The sequence below is a fragment of the Rhincodon typus genome, chromosome 28 (genome assembly GCF_021869965.1).
Source record: "Rhincodon typus isolate 14 chromosome 28, sRhiTyp1.1, whole genome shotgun sequence".
Lineage (NCBI taxonomy): Eukaryota > Metazoa > Chordata > Chondrichthyes > Orectolobiformes > Rhincodontidae > Rhincodon > Rhincodon typus.
This window is the reverse complement of record NC_063359.1, coordinates 14848923-14865502: the sequence shown is the minus strand read 5'-3', so window position 1 is coordinate 14865502 and position 16580 is coordinate 14848923. Positions and strand designations below refer to the sequence as shown.

At 38.7% G+C, this 16580-nt stretch overlaps 1 protein-coding gene across 1 annotated transcript in view; it reads right to left on the bottom strand.

Annotated features, from left to right (window-relative positions):
* The window catches only part of tncb (tenascin Cb), a 310123-nt gene that overhangs the window by 118180 nt on the left and 175363 nt on the right, over positions 1-16580 (bottom strand). The window lies entirely within an intron of this gene.

The following is a 16580-nucleotide window of genomic DNA, read 5'->3' as shown; positions in this document are numbered from 1 at the left end:
TTCCACAGTAGCTATAAAGTTCCAAATCTAGACATGTTACTAGCAGATTGTACGTTTTATTTTGAAACAATTTCACATTGTTCGATTTGATTCCATAAGCAATTAAATAGATATAACTATAGAAACTATTCGTGACTCTTAAGAAGCCATGCATTATAAAACTGATTTTCTGTCTTAGTAGTTGGAAAAAATAGTCTTCAAAAAGATAGAAAATCACATTCCAGTGACCTGAGATCACAGTTAAAGATGATTGTATGTTTTCATCACCGTACCTTCAACATTTCAAACTCATTGAAATGGATACGACTTGTTCACAAAGGGCACTAAGAACAATTCCCTTGCAGGAATATGAATGGGACCATCTTCCACATTATCAGTCAAGCATAAGGACAAGTACCTGAGTACTCAATTAGTTAAGTGATTAGAGATAATCACCTGGACAATAAACTTTGACTGTAATAGGAATGTGTTCAGATATAATCACATCATCTAAGTCAGGCAACTGTAACACATTAGTCATGATCGTAGATGGGTCAATAGCCATTTATAGAAAGGGGTCACAATGAGCAAGAGTTTGCAGGAATAGCTGTGAAACAGGAGCAACTTTGAAGGATTGCAAAAGCACTAGCACTTCTGAACTGTTTGGACTCACTTACATGACATTGCATCTCCAGTTTAGGTTTGAATATTGATCTTGAGGCTAGGAGAGGAAAATGATGTGTGGGTAAGTTGGTGAGGGGGGAGAGTCCACAACTTGGAGATAACGGAGGGATGGAAATCCCAATTCATTTGTACAGAAAACAATGTTAAAATTAACCTTGCAACACTCAATGAGATTACAGGCCCCATTAATTTACTGATATTAAAGCAAAACAATGTTAAATGGGGTGACTTGGAAAAGGATTTAAGTACATCACTTTATTATACGGGATGCTAAATTGCTTAATCTATCCTCCCATTCTGTAATCTATTTATGAGAGTGTGAACTTCAAGCATGTGTCTGTAGGTATGAATGTCAGAGCTGTTTCTTTTATTTCACTTAGGTTGGATAAAATACAACAAAACAATCCTTTCTCTTAAATCTCGAGAAACCTATCTGATTGTATATTTTTATGATCACAGTATATAAACAGTTAATTAGTCACTGAATTGGCAAGTGTATCCTTTTCAAAAGCCTGATGCAATCAAATGAGGAGTGGGAAGAAGAGGCAGCTATTCCAGCTCTCCTCACCTATTTGTAAGAAGACAAACAACACATATTTGGTTTGAAACTACTTACAGTAATTACAGATGCACAACTTACATTTGTTACATTTTAATAACCCAGAAAATTCTCTTGTCAGTTTAATGCGTGTTAACTTTTATGTCTTTGCAAGTTACCAGATCCAAACTTTGTGAATGTTATGCTCTATTTTAATTTACCTTCCCACTCATTCCCACAAAATGTATTGAGATCCAAATTGCATCACTCTGAGATCTTAGGCACTAAGTTAATTTTAGTGACATGAATTTTCTCATCATTTTACCACATATTTTGAAAGTTAAACTTGTTTTGCTTCAATTTCTTTGGGTAGGAAATTCAAATACGTACACATGCAAATTTACAGCATTAAGTTTCTCACAAGTGGATTTCAGGCACGCAGTTCATCCAATCTGCAAAATTTATAATTTCTAACGTTGTGCCAATTTAGCACAAAATCTATATTTCAGCAATAAAATATCTTTGCAACGAGAAACCCTCCACCTCCCAGAGAAAAATCAGCAACAGCAAAATATCCCATTATTGGAAGTAACTAACAAAACATAAAGGGTCATGCTCTCTAAAATTTTGACAGATCCTAGTTAAGATTAGCAATAATGTTCCTGCTATTTTGTAGAAAAATTCGTACACACGTTAGTGATATAATTAAGGATAATTGCAGTATTTGAAATGCCACCTTTGCCTCCAGCAAATAGCTGAGTTTACTCATTGCTAAATTGAGCTCAAATTATCCTGAAACAGATATACACTGAATGATGTAAACCAAAGAAAACTTCAAAGGGTTAGGATAAATAATAATCTACATAGAAGGATTTACACCTAAAACACTTTGTTCTGGTTAATCAACTAACAAAAGATTTGCTCGAAATTTACAAACCTAAAGTCATATTTCTTTGAGATCACAAGGGTAGGACACAAGCACAAGAACATCCGTGTCATTGTGGAATACTGTCCTTATTGTCAACTTTCAATCTTCATCATCTCAGAAAGATTTATTATTAAATATAGCTGTCAGTCACTTCCTCCGCCCTTATAGTCCTAACAAGAGATCATCCACATCTGTTCTTGAGCATCTAAAAGCATTATAGACCAGCTACACTGTTATCTTCCTTCAGAGTCAAACATAGATTCTTGGTTCACTGTTTATTAAAGGGATTTTAATTACAGTTTCATGCCAAAATATACATATGGAAATTTCTTCTTGCATCATCCCTGTCAAGAGACAAGAGGCTCTGTCTGCAGTAGTCAATGTGACCCTTAGCAGAAATCAATAAATCACTCTGAATAATACAAAAGTAATTTCCTGCAGATGCTGAAATCTAAAATGGATACAGAAGCTGCTGAGCATCAGTACCATCAGCCCTTCCTCTGCTTCCATCTTTGTTTTAAAACCTCTTATCATCTCTAACTTTTCTCACTTCTCGATGATCTGAAACATTGGGCGGAATTTTCTGCTTCGCAGATGACGAGCTTGGAGGTGGGTGCATGGGACATACCCAAACCCTTCACATCTCCACCAAAATTGCATTCTGTGCTGGAAGGCCCATTGCCTATCTTTCTGCCTCGACACCATCTGATGCTGTCAAGTTGTCCACTGCTGGGATTAATTTAGGTGAGAGTCAGCTTGTCAACATGGGGTGGGCCCAACAGGTCAAACTGTGTGGGTGGTTTGTCATTTGGGGCGAGGAGGGTAGTTCCCTCGATCAAAGATGGTCAGTTCCTAATTGTGGTTTCCTTTGGGAGTTACAGCCCAAAGGCTGATTGATGTGTGTAAAGTCATGATGGACTGAGATAGGATAGATTAAGGGAAACTTTTCCCTTTAGTGGAGGGGTCAGTAACCGTGAGTTTAAAGGTAAGAAGCAGGAAGTTTAGACTGAATTTGAGGAAAGTTTTTTCTTTGGAGAATGGGGTGGTATCTGGAACTTATTGCCTAAAAGGGTGGCAGAGGCAGGAAGCATCAAGGCTTTCAAGATATTTTTAAACAAGCACTTGAAATACCACAGCAAACAAGGCTACAGCCAAGTGCTGGAAAATGGGATTAAAACAGATGGATGCTTGATGACTGGCATGGTTATGGTAAGCCAAAGGGCCTTTTTCCATGCTGTAAATACTCAATGACTCTACGCCCCCTGCCCCTGTTTTTGACATTCCTGCCTTCCTCCACCCATGACCTCAGTACATGTAACATTCCATCCTCACATCACTTACCTTTCTTCTGATTCCTCTGGGATTCCAGAGCTAGTGGAGAAGGCATGGGAGGGCATGGCATTGGTGGGAATGTACATCCTGCAGCAGCATAGCCTCCTCTGTGACATTGCTGAGGACAAGAACTGCCAGCTTTTGACTTAGAGCAGCTCTCACTAGATGGGATTTCAGTCGTCCCAATCTGGATTCCAGAGGAAAGCCTGCAGGTGGCTATGCCATTGCCCGAGTGGTTTATAGTTCAGCTGGCCTTTCCTGGAATAGGCAGCATGGGTCTTTTGCCAACTCAATTAGCTTAGCTGGATGGATGGCAATGCAGGGCAATGCCAATAGCATGGGGTCAATTCCTGCACTAGCTGAGATTACAATGAAGGATTCTACCTCTCAGCCTCTCCCCTTACCTGAGGTGTAGTGACCCTCAGGTTAGACATCTACCTGGCATCTTTCTTGAATTAATGAGCAAGACCATGGTCTGGTAGGACTATGGCAACTTTACTTTTACCTTTTATTAAGGAAGTGGGAGTACAGCTGAGAAGGGAGAAACAGGTCCATTGCGAGGAAACCAATGCATTTCAGAAAGCTATATAGAGTTTCCACCTTTGTACTCCATGAACGAATTGCACCCATGGAGAGTTCGACGTTGAACTGTAGAAAGAAATGCATATAATGAGTGGACACTTTCTTTGGGCAGGGACAATGGATGTGGAGATAACATTTCTGCAGATTTTGTGCAATCTTCAATCTATTAATATTAATAGCTGGGAAATCACGGGCTGATCCACACTATTGAGAGATTGTGCATTTGTGTTTCAGGAATGCAAAACTGGAATTTGGTGTAAAAACACCTTGAAATGAAGTTTTGTCTTCTCCCAGGATGTGATGGATTTAGCAACGATTAAAACTCAGAGCCTGAGCAATCCAGCAGATATTGCAATCATAATTAAAATGAAGCAAATTGGTTTTCAAATACACCACGGAATATATCAATGTTTTTCCCTTGATGTGTCATTCTGAACTAATGACGTGAATGAGGTAATTATTATACCGAAGATTATTTCTGAAAATGAACCATTTAAAGGAAAAAGAATCTTTATCTGCCACTCAAATAAAAAATCCCGCTCTATTAGCTTTCAATGATCAAAGGAAATTAGATGTGAATCTCTTGAACATGTGAGCTTTCCATCAGTTCACCTGTGATGCTGTAAGCTTTATCATGATCTTTGACAGTAGTACATCACAGATCAGCAGATTGACATTACTCCAGTAAAACATATAGGGACAGAGATATCAGGCTGTTTTGATTTCCTCCCTCCCCTTTTCACTTCCCAATTCACTGCATCAACAACCCTAATACCCCCAAAAACGCAACATCGTTTTATAAAGTTCCAACAGTAGAGTTTTATGAATGTAGTTTGCTTGAGAATTAGCTATATCAACTAGTGAGATAAAATTAAATATCACACATTTTTTTCTCCACTTAGTCTTATCTCTTTTGTTTTCTTACCCTTTCTTAAAGGCATTGGTCCCCTTTGCATAGGCACAGATCTAGAGGTGAAAGACAAGGCCCAGCTTGATCTAGACATAATTCATGTGAAAATTTGACAGGAATTTTCAGAAAGCACTTTCCCATTTGTGGTACGGATGTAGGAGAGAGTATCGCAGACATCTTTCCCCATGGACTCATATACGGGCCACACACATTCATTTTGAGCAGGATTTACAAGATAGCAGACTAAATCAAGCATCCTGAGTCATTTTTCCTTCCCTGACACAGCATTTTGAGGCTGCTTCCTACCTGATTCCTTTGCACTTCGATTTTCTGCATTGCTTGATTAAGGTGATATGTTACTCATCTCTTCCCAAACCCACTACCTTCACTATCCACAAGGACAATGGCAACAGTTAAATAAATGGCACTATGTCCAAGTTACCCTTGAAAGCACAGACAAACCATGGCACAACCTGGAAATATATCCCCAATTCCCTGCCACTGCTGGAATAAATGTTCCTATGTAACTGCACAATGGAAATAATTCATCACATGGACTGCAGAGATTAAAGAAGAAACAACTTTTTCAAGGGTAAACAGGAATGGGCAATTCATGTTGATCTTGTTGGCAATGTCACATCCTGAGAATGAAGTTAAAATAAAACGCTCTCACAGTGCTAGATTTGTAATATGCATGTATACTTTTCCTCATTTTCTTATGATTGTATGCTAGTCAGCTTTGTTTCATTGATTCTGAAGCAAAGACACTACATGAAACAAAACATATCCCTTGCCACATCTTAACTATTCCATTGTAGATTTCTGCAGCTTCAATTGTTTCCATTGTGCCTCCATTGTTGCCCTGATTGAAATTAGCTAATGTAGCAGCTCCAAGAACTATGGTTAGGAGTTGTGCAATTTCATCGATGAGCTAGTCATTGGGTAAATCTGCTGAGCCACTAAAGAAACACTTTAAACAGAACATTGCTCAATTGTTAATCCAACATGCATGGAAAAAAGTCATGGATATTTCTAGTTTAATGTCAACTGTTATTAATTAGATTCTATCCTTTGGATATCGAATCCAACAGATGGCAAAAAGCAGATTGGGGCATGGCTAGATTTTAAATAATTAATTGCTGCCCAGAATCAAATTTCTTTCACAACAAACTTTAAGAGCAATTTAATTAATTAACTCTGTCACCATGACGGCAGCAACATGACTCTTCAAAGGGGTGTGCACTGGTCCTAAACAGATGAAATAAAATGTGGTATTTTGGTGCAGCTGGACTCTATTACAATTTCGCACAATGCAGTCAGCGTTAACATTCAGTTCCTACAACTGATAGTGCAATGGCTGCAGGGAAGGATTGTCATTGCAATTATTTGCAGCTTCTTCATTCCCTCAGCTTCAACAATGTACCAGCCATTTTTCCGCTAACTCATTGCTGTGCAGCTGTGACAGCCGGGCACCCTTGAGCGGAGCTTTTGCGCTTAACTGTCACAGTGCCCTACTTTTTAAAAATATATCGTTCGGCTTTCGGTTCATTAAAATACATATATGGCACCTTGAAAAATCTAACAAGAATAGATAACTAATCTGATAGAAGCAGAGCCACATCATTCTTTGTCTTGTAACATTTCATATGAATCTATAACTAGGCCAAGAGTTGCAAATAAAATCAAGGTAACCATTATTAAATGAGTCATTTTTTCTTTGTGTTTGACGAAAATGAAACAAATGTACAAATTTTGTTTGGAGAGTATCCGTGAGTTAGATGGGGAGCAAACACATCCCTGCACAAGCCATTATCTGTAAGAGAATTGTACAAGGTCAAGGGAGATCAGTTAATAAAAGCAGTTTGATGCTCTGAGAGTAATGCAAAAACTAGTTTATTTTCACCAGCCGAACTACTTATTGAACTGCCAAATAAAAAATTCCAAACTGTTTTTGTTTTGATCACGTTAATAATTCTCCACAAAGAAATAGCACTCTTAAATACATCCCATTATTCTTTTGTTTGTTGGAAAACAATCAGCAGCTTTTTCAAAGCCACAGATTGAGTGTAAGTGTTCCTCTTTGATCTGAAATTTTGAAAGCTTGATGCAAGCAGCTACTACCTCTCCCTCTTCTGCGGTTCAGGCTTGGTTGCCTGTATGTAATATTTAAGCTCTGCAAAAAGTATGCATATTATTCTCACTTGTGCATTTATACAAAACCACAAATTCTTTCAATTATTCACACTAGAATCATTGAACCATAGAATCCCTACAGTATGGAAGCAGGCTGTTTGGCCCATTGAGTCTACACCAACCCTCAGAAGAGCATCCCACTCAGATCAAACTCCTTACCCTATCCCTGCAACCCTGCATTTGCCATGGCTAATCCACCTAGCCTGCACATTCCTGCACACAATACGGACAATTTAGCTTGGGCAATCATCCACCTAAGCCACGCATCTTTGGACTGCGAGAGGATACCAGAGCACCTAGAGTAAACCCATGTAGACATGGGGAGAATGTGCAAACTCCACACACACAGTCACCCGAGGATGGAATCAAACACGAGTCCCAGGCATTGTGAGGCAGCAGTGTTAACCACCAAGCCACTGTGTCAACCTAAAGAAGATATATTAGAATTCTTGTGGATTGAGTCAAATGTTTGCTGTTTCCAGAAGTAGATTTGTTCCAATGATTTTCCTGTTTTTATTTCTTTTGAGTGTAATTTAATTCTTCTGAAAAAATCAAGTTGTCGATTTAGCCTGAAATCTGAAGGTACAATTATTTTCTAGCTATTGGGGAAATAATTGCATGGTATATAAAATATAACTTTACTAAAAAGAAACATGAAGTTGAATTTTTTAAGCTTGCCCTCATCAAGATCGAAATGCACCAAAACCACAGTCACATGATTGGTTGGACTATGTTTAGCATGAAGATGCAGCAGGATCTGTTAAATGCAAATCTTAGTTAACTGATTAAGCAAAAACCAGAAAATGTGAATAGAATTGGTCAGGGCAGTGCAATAGCAATGCAGCACAGTTTAGCTATCTCCAAGGCACTTTACTTATTACACTGTTTGGACATATTCTTTTGCCTACAAAGGGCTATTGATATTATTGTGAACAAATAAACCAGTTCACAAGTACAAATAATCATTCTGAAAGTTTGACAGATAATTTTAATATAAATCTTAGCACAGTCAGGATTGTTAAGTCATTGTTGTTCATGAGGAGTATCTCCACACACCACATCTAAATGTGCATTTTGCAATGAGGAAGGGCAATGGGAACAGTCAGTCCTGTTGTGTTTGCATGGAATACCCTAGCCAACTACCTGTCAAGTTGCTCAGTTTGAATTTAACTTTCTTACATTTCAGTCCTGATGAGTGCAGGTAAAAACAAAACTTTAATTCTACCTCTTCTTTTCAGCAATAATGAAAAAATGTCATGAATACACAGTGTAACAAGGTATTATTTCAATGGCTTTGGGATACAAGGTACATTTTCAACAACTGCAAATGAAATAAATTCTAGAATGTAGTCAACAGGTAAGTAACAAATGATAGAATCCAAAATTACACACATTGACTTGGCATGAACCGATATTTGTCTGTGGAAACAGAGCGCAGAAATGTGAGAGGTGAATTTATTTGGCAGGGAAAATGAGACAATACGTATAATTTATTTTTAATTTCCCTTCTAAAGTGAGTAAAGAAGGAGAGACACCTAGGAACATTTGCAAGTTGTAGGTCAAGTCGACAAAGCTGTTAGTAAAGCAATGGGATTATGGACTTTATACGGCATAAAGTATACATGCCAAGAACATTTGCTAAACCTATATTAATATAGTTTGACTTCAGCTGGAGTGTTGTGTTCAATTTTTGGCACCATGGTTTTGGAAAGATTGTAAAGTTTTGGAAAGGATATGGAATGATGTACAAGAAGGGTTCCAGAATGAAGCATCACACGTACATGGATAGACTGGAGAAGCTGGGATTTGTTTTCTTTAGAGCAGGGAAAGCTATAAGAAGATTTGATAGAAGTGTTTGAAATCATGACAGATTTAGATGAAGGAAGTGAAGAGAAATGAATTCCATTGGCTGAGGAATTGATAATCAGATAATAAGGGTTTAAGGAGATTGCTTAAAGAACTGGAGGCTACAGAGAAAAAACTTGTTTTACTAAATGGAAATTATTACTTGGAGTACATTTTCTAATATGATGTTGCATTCAGAATCAAGAACAAACTTCAAAACTTCTAAATATATATTTGAAGGAAAGGAAAATTGCAGGGATTTAGGGACTAACGGCAAACTCTTGAAAAATCTAACAAAGGCAGGATTGATGGACCAAGTGGTCTCTTTCTACCTTATATTATTCTCAGACATTTTGCTATTCTCTGTTTTCAAAGGTCCTAAAAGTCAAGAGATATGATTACGTATTGCCTATTTTGAGGAGCAATATTAACACTAAAGGGTCTGATATGGTGTGTTTACATCATATTGTCATGATGGGAAGCATGCTATATTAGATCAAAGGCCCTATAGACATAAAGAGTCAGTGGCTACAACTCAGAGCTTCATACTCCTTTGCCAAATTAGAACATGATTGAGTACACCACACACACAGTACATTATCAGCTGTTTGCTCATTCAGAAAGTTGATTTTGTTTTTAAAAAGATGCAAGATGATGTAGACACCAGATGACTCTTACAGCAGAAAGTATCAAACTAATGGCTTTTAAACGGACCACTGGAGACCTTGGAAGAATAAATAGATGAGTGCAGCATGTTTTACTTATCTGAATATGGAGCCAGCAGGAGAAGTCTGGCTCTGCATTAAAACAACACCTGGCTTATGATTGCAATTCCCCTCACCTTCTCACCCTACTTCTTCCAGCTGCCTCCCCTCTTTGGGCTAACTACCACCCAGCAAACTGGCTTTGTGCTACCTCCACTCTACTTCATGCCAGGTGAGAGTTTTCTGGGTCATACCTACCACCAGAAAAGCACAGTAAGGTTTGTGAACAAATTTCCCAAAGGCCTATGGCCAAACTTGCTTAAACACATGCAACAAGAGCTGCATCTGGATTGGGCCTAAACTTGAGGGCAATGAAAGAGGACATGAGCTGGATCATGGAATCAGAATCTTTCTGCCCAGTGAGTGCAAAAGAATCTCTGAGCAGAAATTTTTCATTGCCTACATTTGTATTACATACACAAGAATTTTCTCTCACATCTTGTTAAGAAATTGTAAGTTACTCTGAAAGTATATCAATGTTCTCAGATGTTGAATCCGGTCATTTTAAATTTCTCAGAAATGACCCACTTCTTCCTGTTCTTGTCTGTGCATTCAATTCAACCAGCAAATCACATTCTAATGCTGACAGGATTCTCACAAATCAACACCACTATAGGTTACAGCCACAGAATCCCTCTCTCCCAATTTCACATTGGTATCTCGCTCTCTCATATTCTCCTGAACTCCCAATTGGCTTTGGCACTTTTCATCTGCCTCATTCTGTCAGTGTTAGAATGTTCACTCCTGTCATGTTCTTTAGTTGATCACAAAATATCTCAATCAAATGAAAATGATGGCTAAAACAGGAATTTAAGGCTTTCTATTTGAAGATAAGGTGTACAATGGCAACTTGAGGTATGTCGCAAAGATAAGTGCTGCGTACACAGTTGGTTATCATTTTTATGAACGATTTGGATGACAATATTGGAGGCACAGTCAGTAAGTTTGCTGATGACACGAAAATTGATTGTACAGTGAACAGTGAGGAACGTTATCTCAGAGTACAATGGGATCTTGATCAATTGGGCCAGTAGGCCGAGGAATGGCAGATGGAGTTTAATGCAGAAAAATGTGAGATGTTGCGTTTTGGCATGACAAACCAGGGCACAACTTACACAGTCAATGGTAGGGCTCTGGGACGTGTTGTCAAACAGAGAGACCTAGGGGTGCAGGTACATAATTCCTTGAAAGAGGTGTCATAGAGGTGTGAAGAAGGCATTTAGTATGCTTGCATTCATCAGTCAGAGCATTGAGTACACAAGTTGGGATGTCATGTTACGGCTGTACAAGATATTGGTAAGGCCACATTTGGAGTACTGCATACAATTTTGGTCGCTCTGTTATAGGAAGGATGCTATTAAACAGGAAAGTGTGCCAAAAAAATTTACAAGGATGTTACCAAGACTGGAAGGTTTGAGTTATAAGGAGAGGCTGGATAGGCTGGGACTTAGTTTCCTGGAGTGTAGGAGGCTGAGGGGAGACCTTATAGAGGTTTATAAAATCATGGGGGGCATAGATAAAGTGAATAGCCAAGATCTTTTCCTCAGAGTAGGGGAGTCCAAAACTAGAGGGCATAGTTTTAAGGTGAGAGGGGAAAGATTTAAAAGAGATCTGAAGGGCAATTTTTGCACACAGAGGAAGTGGTGGAGGTGAGTACAATTACAGCAGTTAAAAGACATTTGGACAGGTAGATTGATAGGTAATGTTTAGTGAGACATGTGTCAAATGCAGGCAAAATGGAGTAGTTCAGTTTTGGAAACCTGGTCGGCATGGACAAGTTGGGCAGAAAGGCCTGTTTCCATGCTGTATACCTCTCTGACTTTATGACTCTGTAACTGGGCAGTTATATGGACTAAACTGACTGAAGAAGGGTCTAGACCCGAAACGTCAGCCTTCCTGCTCCTCCGATGCTGCTTGGCCTGCTGTGTTCATCCAGCTCTACACCTTGTTATCTCTTATTGTAGAACTTCTGCTGTGTTCAGTTGACAGCATCATGGGATAAAACATCACGTCTTGTGTCGTGGTGATGTTGAACAGTTTAGGTTACAGAAGCTTTAAATGTTCATGTATAGCACATCAATCCCATTCCATCTCCAAATTTATGCTGCCAGACTCCTGCAGGTATTCTTACTGTGCTCATTTTCATTCAGGCACCATACATCCTCATCTCAGTTCAAACAGCAAACTGTTTCCCTCTCCACATTCATTGCTGGCCAGACATCACAACCTCTCCTAGTCTGCACTATTTGCTGCCTATTGCACAGTTCCATTGTCTGCTGCAGCATAGAGTAGAGCCAGAAATCAGGAGCAGCGCTGGGGGAAGTGGCTTATTACTTGAAGGTTAAATTGTATTCAGTTTGTGATTATTCATTGAGGATACTCATGTGTGATACAGCAGGAAGCTGAAACACATTGTAGATTAGAGGTAAGTACATGCAAAATATATAAGTAAACAATGATTAGGCTTCAGTTCCAGTCTACAATGTCTTACAAAAATGACTGGCAGTGATATTAAATTTCATCTCGAATCATGGGTGCAGCTGGACACTGAATTCAATGGACTGACTGTCAATGTGAAAGATGGACTGTTGTAGGAAATGAGGGATTCTGTAATCAAAGCCAGGAAGTGGTTTATGCTGAAGAACACAACAGTGGTTGGAACTGCATTGGGAGTGGAGTGGGTGGGTTTTGTGACACAGCTGGAATATGTGGTGGCAGCAACAGACAAAGCAACTGGCCTATTAAGGATTGTGAGCTTCCTTATTTGTGGGTAACTTCTGTCTGAAATAGCCTCATGAGAGGGATGTGGGGAATAAATAGTAGAAATTGCAAACTCCTCAGAAAGGAGAATAGGGGACACAGAACAGATTGTTTGAGATGTTGTCTTCGGGCATTTAGGACAAGAGCCTCAAGCAAAAGAGCAGGAACGGAGGTATGTGAAAGGGTCAGGAGTGATTACTCATGGAACATAAATGCAAAGGTAACTTTAGAAACATGTAAGCACTGGGAATGTGTTCGATTTCGGATCAACAAAATGATGCTTTAGCATTCTGTCTCCTCCAACCAGGCACCTTTGTTCAAAAAGTGATTAGAACAGTCATGGTTAACGTCATAAAAGACCACTTCTCTCCTTAATTTTGAAACATTAATATATCTTCCCCATATTCAAGCTAATAGCAACTGGGCACTCCAGAAAGAGATGTAAGCCTGTGATAATATTTTATCTTCAATGAGGCCCCTAAAAATCAGCCCATGCTCCTAAACAAAGAAATGCAAGTGGACTGTGCTTTTCCAACAAGAAAAAGTCATAACGATGAGAGACAGACAGAGATTTAGTGTTCTGTTCTACACGAAAACAGATGGTTAAACACACGAAGAGTTAGTTGACTTGTCATGTGTCCTTCAATCTCAACTGACCACTGATCTAGATATGGTCAAGGTAAATGTACTCCAGTTGCCTGGTGTACACAATGAGATTCTGTCTCAGCACATTACTTTCACAGCTTCCCATTGGCCAAGCGATCCATGTCTCATGGTTTGTCTCTTCCAAAGTTATGTACCCACGTGAATGCCCTGATGCTTTGGAAATGTTCTAAGAGATGGTCCTATTCACTCAGTCAAAAATCCTGGAATTCCCTCCCTAAGGGCAAATAAGGTCTACCCTCAGCACGTGGACTGCAGCAGTTCAAGGAGACAGCTGGACACCACCTTCTCAAGGGCAACTAGGGATGGGCAACAAACATTGGCCAGGCAGCGAAGTCCACATCCCATGAACAAATTAAAAAAACATCTCCTGCAGGCAACTATTCTTGCTGCGGCTTTGTTGACAGGTTGCTTCCATTTCAATGCTGTTGGAATAATGAAGGTATAGTGAAGCATATATCCAGCTATCTTCGCTTGATTCCAAGTCACCAGAATGTATCTTTAGACTTGTTAAACATCCATTTAGGAGTTTGCAGCCAGTAGATCTAAAAATCATCTTTCTTGAAAAAACATGGCTTCATACCAACGTGAATCTAAACTTGAAATAAGCCAAGCTCTCAGGCAAATTTGTCAAATGAAGATTGACTCAGAATTCTGGCCCAGACTCTCACTTTCCTAGAACTGTGAAACAAGCAATCTCTCTGTCCTTGGTACTAAACGTACAGCTGTATCCATGAATACACACATTTCTTTTGTGTTGCTTTATTTAAGATGTCCTCTTTTTTTCACATTTCTAATTAAGTCTGCTGCTTTCTTTTCGCAGAATTTTTTTTTATTCGTTAATGTTAATTAGAATTGTGACAAAAATACAAGGTTTGGATTTCATTCATTACGTGTCACTAGATAACTTCAAATTACGTCAATAGAATTTTAAAATGAATGTTGCTGAGAGGGGTCTTTCATATTGATACCTGTCTCCACGCCAACAAACGGCCAATCAAAATTCTAATAGATTGCATTCTCACTACTCCCCAGCGGCAGGTACAGAATGTAGAAATAGTTTTGACTTCTGTTTCCCACCTTCAAAGTGAAAATTTAGCCTGAAGAAGCAGCAGGGGGAAGAAAAATTTTCCCTTGCAGTTGACCCTGCTTGAGGTAACTGTTTATGTGTCAGCTGGGACATGCTTGTTGGGGGAACATGTTGCTTTTGCTCTCAAACATTAACCCTCTTTATCTCTATATCCTTCTCAATTATGACAACCTCTTTGTGATCTTTGTGCCCTTGAATTCTTGTCACAGACTCATCTCCATTTCTAATTGCTCTACAGATGGAAGTGCTTTAACTGGGCTTGAAGTTCATGAATTCCCTTCCTAAGTTTCTCTGCCTTGCCATCTGTTTCCTAACTTGCTCTCTTTTTCATTCAGTTTTCATCAAGTTTTCATCAGCTCTCCTAATATCTCCATAGCCAGCTGAGTGCTAATTCTGTTTGATATGTTCCTGGTGATTATTATTAATATATTTTGTTTAAAAGAAATGTAGTTTAGGTTCTGTAAGCTGTTTTAACAAAGGCATCTGGGCAATGGAATACATGTAAAATAGCAAACAAAGATATTTAATCTGAATGCATTTGCTCAGTTGGCTTGATGACAAGTTTGTGATGCCAAGAGACTTATAGCATAGTTTTAATTCCCGTAGTGGCTGAGGTTACAATGAGGGACTCTCCTTCTCAACCTCTCCAATCGTCTGAGGTATGATGACCTCAGGTTAAGATATCACCAGTCATCTCTCTCTAATCATGAGACAGCAGCTCTAAATTCTGGTAGGACTACGGCAACTTTTAATTGAAGTTCTGTTCACAAATATGTTACTTTATTTAAGTTTCAGCTCTACTTCAGGAATTCCTGAAACTGATTACCTTTGTACTGTAGAAGGATTGAACATAATCTAGTAAAAGTTTTTTCCAGTTGAGTTATCCTTCCTGAAAATTTCAGGAAAATTGTAGTTCAGTTGTCTGTCAACAGCCAACTATCAGGTTATTTAAATCAGATCAATTCTGTTTAAAGCAAGCACTATGCGATATTAGCAACAGACATCAAATTAATTTCACCACTATTTTACACAGTCAGCTGAATGCCATTGTCGAGATGCTTAAAGTACTTATTTAAAAACAGTTAAAATGTTTGTTAAAATAGTAGACAATCATATTTCATATAAACACATTTGTTCAATCATGACTAATCACACAACACAATTTCAAGGTAAATGATTTTAAATAAAGCAGAATTAACTTTACATTTTTAGCAAATGTAGTAATTGTGTAGGGGACAAAGTCTTGACATTTCCATCTTAAGCAAACAAATCAATTTTTTAAAGAAAAATATGACTTAAAATCTATCAAGATACAGACCTACCATTCTCATAACACCCTAACATCTCACCTAAATGTCAGTTACTAAGAAATACCTTGCCTTTCATAGGAGAGAATTTTGTAAGAGATGCTGAAAAATTTAATATAAATTGCCATAGGAGATAGGAGACACCTTTCCATAACAAAAAGCACAAAACCATCTTTTGTTTTTCTTGTTCCTCTATTGCTACTAGCTCTCCTCAAACAAGCGTCAGTCAACCATGAGGATAGATAGGTGAGCTGCCCAGCAGCCTCTCTTAAACTGACCACCAGGAGGTGTGCAGTGATATCCACTGATGACCTTCCTGCCTAATGGCTCCCATTTTAGTTTGAGTCACTACTTTGCCTCTTGTTATTTCCCAGAAATGACCTGACTAAAATTGAAAGACCCTTTGTTCAGGATTCCAGGCACAGACCGACCAGCATTCCCCAGCTCTATGGGGTGGTTTGTTGCCAAATCAGTGCCAATGACCAAACCTTAGTATCCTTTTATTTAATGTGAAGTCGGACAATTAAAAAAAAGCTCAAGAGCAACAGATTTTATTAGTGGGTGAAATCAAATGAGCAGTCATAAGGACAATGAATTATAAAGGTAAATATGAAAAGGGAAAAAAAATCACAGAAGACTGAGAAGTCTGCAGATCTACATTAAATAAACTGACGTCATCCAGAAAAACAGGCAGGTGTGATATCATTGATCTCAGTGCCTTCAAGCTAAGAAGGGGGAAGAAACATCAGCCAGACTGTCTACTGTCCATGTTATTTTATTTTATACGGTATGGGCAAAGCACCCAAATGTGATAACACAAACACACTTAGACACTGTTTCCTTTGCTCACAGGTTGGGCTGCACTCAGAGTCCAGAATCAGAAATGGCTGTCTGAGGAAGGTGAAACAAACAGATAGTGCCCTTGGAACTAGAGATTAGCACCAATCATCACCCTTACCCAACACAGAGAGACACCTGGAAGATCTGAGAAGAGTGGAAGAGAAA